Genomic DNA, 6,010 nt, shown 5'->3' with positions numbered 1-6,010 from the left:
TATTAAACAATCACCCTCTAACTCTCTTAGCCTACACGTATTACATATCACATAATAATAATAATAATAATAATAATAATAATAATAATAATAATAATAATAATAATAATAATAATAATTATTATTATTATTAATATATGTTAGTAAAGAAACTGAATGAACAGTTGTTAAGGGTATTAAGGAGATTTCAACACATAACACATGACGCGTGGCTGTTTCTTACCATGTTTGAGAAGCGCTTACCACGCGTCTTGAAACCTCAGAACATAAAACCCTAAAACTACTGCACTCTAATCTTACACCCACACACATATGGAATATGGAGAGGAGACCTGGTGATGGTTCCCGCGTAGCGATGACGGTGGTGATTAGAAACCCTAGCCGTTCAACCCATTTCATGAAACAAATCGTGAGAGAAAAAGACGAGCCGGAGAATCAAGAGAGATGGAGATGGTTGTTGGCGACGGCAGACGCGGCGGAGGCCATTCTGTGTGGGTAACTACGACGGTAGCGATGTTTTCGGCGGCGGCTAGGGTTCAATTCCGACCACGGTAAGTTTTCAGTTCCGATTGGGTTTAAGACTTGCAGATCGGCCAGCAATCCTCTTGGCCCTCGGGTTAAACCTGTGGTGATGGTCTGGTGACCGTGACCGTTCTGGGTTCTAGGGTTCCGGCGAGGGTACCGGTGTCTCTCATCAGACGATCTAGAGACAGAATGGGAAACTTGAAGTCGATCTCGAACAACCGCAACGTCAGAGACTTGAACCAGTGTTCCGGCGAGAATTCAGGTAAGCTCTTTCGTGAGATTTCATATAGAATTCTATTATATATAAAATGTGGTTGTATTCCTTAAAGTACTTTGAAATGGCTGTCACTCAATCTGCCCATTATGAGCTACCTTGATATATTTTGTAACTTACATCTACAGTTGTGTCTTTTTGAAATTTGCAGGTTTCATATTCAAAGTATTATCTACCATTATGGTAAGTTGAATGTTTAGAATGAATAAATTTTGGAACATATATTTTATATTTTGTTTAAGGAAAGTATGACTACATGGTTTAGAAAATCCTATACTTCCTTACAGGTTTAAAATGGTTTTCAACAGGTTGGAAGAAACTAGATGTGCAGAATGGTTCAGGTGTCGGTGTAGGCTATCTCGACATTTGCATAGGCTACGCCGGGTTATTTTTCATTCAATGTGTTCGCAAGTTTAAAATTTAATTAAATCTTTTATGTGTTATGCAACTATACTAATGCTTTTGCACCTTCATTTCTTGATGCACCGGTCAATGATGGCTGTGAATTATTTCATCTGTTTTTTTTTTTACTCTCAGAAGGCTGGTGGTACAATTGATCTTGAACCTTGTCTTACACATACGTCAACTGTGGAACCTACTCTTGCTCCTGTGGTTGTGGAACGTACCATGACTACTAGAGCCGCAGCTTCGGTATTATATCTTTCATCATTTTATGCATCCTATTCATAAGCATTCATCAGTAACTCATCTACTTGTATGTTATATTTATTATCTACATAATAGAAATTGTGCAACAAAATATAATATTTCAATTATAGCCATCAAGTGGAATATGAGGAATCCATGATTTATAATGATAATTAATTACTTACTGTAGGATATTATTCATGTATATTTCAAATATATAATATTAGAGTGTCATCTCAAAACTCATCTTGTTCTTCCACTTATGCATTGTAATATTGTATTATTTTTTGTTTATCTATCTCAATTCTCAGTTACATGTTCATAGAAAAGTATCACTGCTTATATTAATAGTCTTTTTTCTTCATAGAATGCGCTTCGTCAACAAAGATTTGTGCATGAAGTTACATTACAATACAACCTTTGCAATGAACCTTGGTATACCCTTTTCTTTTCTCTTTCTTTTATTGACCCGTTACATATTCACAGATCTATATTCTTTCAATATCTCACGATCTTGTCAACTAGGGGTGCTCATAAACCATTAAATCCGACTGAATTGCCCTGACCACTGTAAATCTGCTGGTTCAGGCGATTTAAAGAACTGAGTTTTGACGGTTCAGCTACGGTTTAGAACTTGGAACGAGTCGTTTAATCTATATTATTGTTACCTTTTCATTTTTGGAGTATGCAGTTATGTATATGTAATATGTATAATATTTATGAGCACTCTTTATCGTTATAAAATAATTTAATACAAGCTAAAGGTCGTGGAAAAATGGAAAAACCGCTAAAACCGAGCCCTTTGCCTTTTTCGAAATCGTAGTTTGCGGTTGGGCCCAGAATTTTCATCAAAACAGGCCAAACTAGAGCGCACAAATCGTTTTTTTAGAACCTACAACCAGGTAGGAACCGGGTCCGGGTTTAGTTAACAAAGTCAAGAACCGGGCAGGGTAGGAACCGGTTACGGGTACGTTCGGGTTTTTGACTGGTTTGGCCGGGTTTTTTGGGGGGTTTTGGCCGGTTCGGTTTCTTTGGTTACACCTGGGTCTGGAACTGGTATGTACCCACATGTTGGGTAGGGTAGGAACCGGTTCCGTGTCGGATCCGTAACCGGGTTTTTTGTGCATGTCTAGGCCAAACCAGACTGTCAACACCGATATCATCAACTACTCATTCCTCAACTGCATATTCTTTGACTAACGTTTGATTTTTTAATGTATATTTGTGTGTTTGAAGGATTAAGTATAGTATAAGTGCCATCGCAGACAAAGGTCCGAAGAAGCCTCTATTTACCTCTGCTCGATTGAAAAAGGGCGAAGTTCTGTACCTGAAAAGTCCTACACAAAGGTACCATGCCAGTATCATGTTGTACTGTAACGTGACTAACGTCTAACTGAACTGAATCAATAGCAAGTTTTTTTTGTGTGTGTTTTTTTGAAGGTTTGAGCTTTGTTTTAATGGAGAGAAGATGGTGAAGTCGGGAAATGAAACGGATACGAATGGCGTGGACAGTGATAATAACAACAATAACAATAACAGTAATAACAATATGATGGATGTATTCAGATGGTCTTTGTGTAAGAAGCCTCTTCCTCAGACGCTTATGTGCTCCATCGGCATCCCTTTGCCGCCTGAATATCTAAAGGTGTAATCTTTCATTTCGTTCCATTTCCGTTTGATTCCATTCCGGGTTTGAATAGTCGTATAGTTTTTTTGCTTGGTTTAAAAAAGCGTGCCTGGGGTGATCAGGAAAGCGCCCCAGGGCCTTGAGGCGGTGCTTCATGCACACATGGGTCAAAATTGCTTCACGCACCGGTCGATGATGGCTGTGAATTAGTTGCCAGAGTTTTATATGTAACTGATGATGTTGAATATTTCTTTGGATGAGTGTAGCTTATTGGGTCGATTTGATGTATGACGGTGTTTGATGTGCTGTTATCCGGGGACGATCAGGTGGTGTCGGAGTAACATAATTTAGAGTAATTTTGCAGGTTTGTTTTAAATGAGTTAACCTAGAATCAAATGTGGAGGTTTTTTTTTTTTAACTTTTTCTCGGCTTTGATTTTTTACAGGTCATTTCTCAATCCGGTTGGCATGCTTCATACTACACTTTATCTATGGTGTCGAGGCTTCTGTTTGCGACGTTCTCACCGTTATCGCCGTTCAGATGTCGTCGTCATCGGTCGTTTGGGTAATTTATTTATGGTGTCTAGGCTTCTGTTTGTAGCGTTCTTATTTATGATTTCATTACGTGCGATGTCGAGGATCAAGGCAAATATGAGATTGCTGATTCACATAAAGAAGCTGAAAAGGTTGATTTTATCATTTGGAAATAATGTCTATTTATATATACGTGCAGGTGGTGTCAATTTATATGAATCATAAATAATTAGATGATAAATTGTGTTAATTAAGCAACTTTAAAGTGTTATAAGAAGGGGATGAGTACTTGTCATACAAAGAGACCTCGGATTGCAAGCTAGAGTTGTTGGTGAATTGCTCCAACCTGGTGGCCACATAAAATTGATGCAACTGGATTTAGAAGGTATGTAAGCTACCAACACATACATAAATGCTGGTTGTTTTCAAGTGTTGGTTGTTATGTAATAAGGTGGTGATTATAATTCAAGTGTTGGATGTTTTTTTTCCCAGATTGTGTAGAGAACATAGATGCTCAAAAGGAGATGTTTCAGGTAGATGTTTTTACAATGGCGATTTGTCCAGCGGATTACAGTTGCATTCTGTAACGGAATATACAAAAACGAACTGCCACAAAATTTTGTACGGTTCAACGCTTATTGTGTAGAATAACAGAGCAAATGATGTTTTTAATTAGATCACATAATGTAAACCACCACTACAAGAACAATCTTCAATGATGATTTAGCAATTCAATTGACTTGAATGGTTTTCCGAAGCAAAACTATTAGTTACATGTTATCAAATCAAGAACTATTCGGTTTAGCGCGCCGCAACGCGCGCATGGCATAAAACTAGTTATAATAATAATAATAATCAAATTTCTCAAACAATAAATATTAATTGTATCGTATTTAATCAGCTAATATTATATATTCAATAACTATTAAAGAAAGATAAATTAATAATAATATTTAATCATATCTAATCGTTTATTATATATTCATTCAATAACTATTAAGAAGGATATATTAATAATAATTTTAATCATATTTAATCGTTTATTAGAATAAAAATAAGGATAAGTGATATTCCTATATTAATTATTAAAAAGGTTAAAGTTAAATTAAATATAAATATATGGATAAAGATTAGTGACATCCATATATAATAATAATAATAATAATAATAATAATAATAATAATAATATTAAAAGAAATATATTTAACAAATATAAAATAATAATATTAAAAGAAATATATTTAACAAACATAAAATAATAATATTAAAAGAAATATATTTAACAAATATAAACAAAATTTACGAGGTTGAAAGAGAAAATGTCATGTGACATTTATACGGAGTCTTTTATTATAAGTTAGATTAAGATTAAGATTAAGATATATAGTCTTTCCTCTATTACTAGATCCTGTCTTTAAAGCACCCATTGTCACCGTGAAGAGCATCCCTCATAGCTGTCGGTTGGCTTTCTCTCAGGCGTTGAAAATCGCTCTCTATAAAGTGGTTGCCCAACCTAGATCCGTTGAAGCGTGGGTTAGGTTGTTCCTTCTTCCTCGCTGCACTTTGCAAGTGGTCAGACCAAAAAATAGGCAAGAAAGAAGGTCTGGGAATAGGAAGGCGTTGCAACAAAGATCAATTCTGAATTCTTTAGCCACATTGGGGAAAGAGGATGGTATTTTCATGTTAGTTAAAAATATATTTGATAGTCCTGCTTTGGGGTCTCTAGGTCAAGGAGGTGTTGATAATCCTGAGGAGAGTACTGTTAGTAACACCAATGTAAGGCAGTGCCTTCGGAAGGTTGCTGATGGCCACTTTACAGCTGCAGTGAAGGTGTTATGTTCATCCGGTGTTGCTCCATACGATGATAATACCATACAGGCTTTAGAGGCTAAACACCCGTACAGAGGACCTCCATCTATGCCAGGTACTATATATTCTGAGTCTCCCCTTGTAGCAGAGGTGGATAGTGTCCTTTGTTGCACTAAATCTTTTCCCAAAAGGAACCTCATGTGGGAGGGATAGCTTATGGGCACAACACATTTTGGATGCTTTATGTGGAGAGGGGTCTGCTATTGCCACTGATCTTTTATGCGCTATCACTGCGGTAGTCAACTTATGGTTAGGGGGAAATGCCCATCGTGTTTGGCATAGTTTATCGCGTCTGCTCCCCTTACACCGCTTTAAAACCCGACAATGGGATTAGGCCTATTGCAGTGGGTACTATATGGAGGCGTTTGGTTTCCAAGGTTGCTATGAAGGGTGTTGGTAAAGAAATGACCAAGTACCTTAATGATTTTCGGTTTGGGGTCTGTGTGTCGGGTGGTGCTGAGGCCATTTTACATAGCGTCAACATGGTTCTAAGTGAACATCACACTGATGGGTCTCTTGCAATGCTTACTGTGG

The 6,010-nt window shown here is 36.9% G+C and overlaps 1 long non-coding RNA gene across 3 annotated transcripts; it reads left to right on the top strand.

Annotated features, from left to right (window-relative positions):
- The first annotated feature begins 258 nt into the window (after positions 1 to 258).
- LOC110867470 lies at positions 259 to 4,357 on the top strand. 3 transcript variants are annotated; one of them, XR_004866064.1, is made up of 11 exons: positions 259 to 551; positions 666 to 787; positions 951 to 982; positions 1,108 to 1,450; positions 1,815 to 1,882; positions 2,684 to 2,794; positions 2,888 to 3,092; positions 3,341 to 3,438; positions 3,520 to 3,638; positions 3,807 to 3,992; positions 4,100 to 4,357. It is a non-coding gene; the product is annotated as an uncharacterized LOC110867470 (long non-coding RNA). The 3 variants fall into 3 exon arrangements; XR_004866063.1 differs by having other exon boundaries at positions 260 to 787; positions 1,108 to 1,183; positions 1,337 to 1,450; XR_004866062.1 differs by having other exon boundaries at positions 260 to 787.
- The last annotated feature ends 1,653 nt before the right edge of the window (positions 4,358 to 6,010 follow it).

Source organism: Helianthus annuus, chromosome 1 (assembly GCF_002127325.2).
Source record: "Helianthus annuus cultivar XRQ/B chromosome 1, HanXRQr2.0-SUNRISE, whole genome shotgun sequence".
Classification (NCBI taxonomy): Eukaryota; Viridiplantae; Streptophyta; class Magnoliopsida; order Asterales; family Asteraceae; genus Helianthus; species Helianthus annuus.
This window is presented reverse-complemented; position numbering and strand designations above follow the sequence as displayed.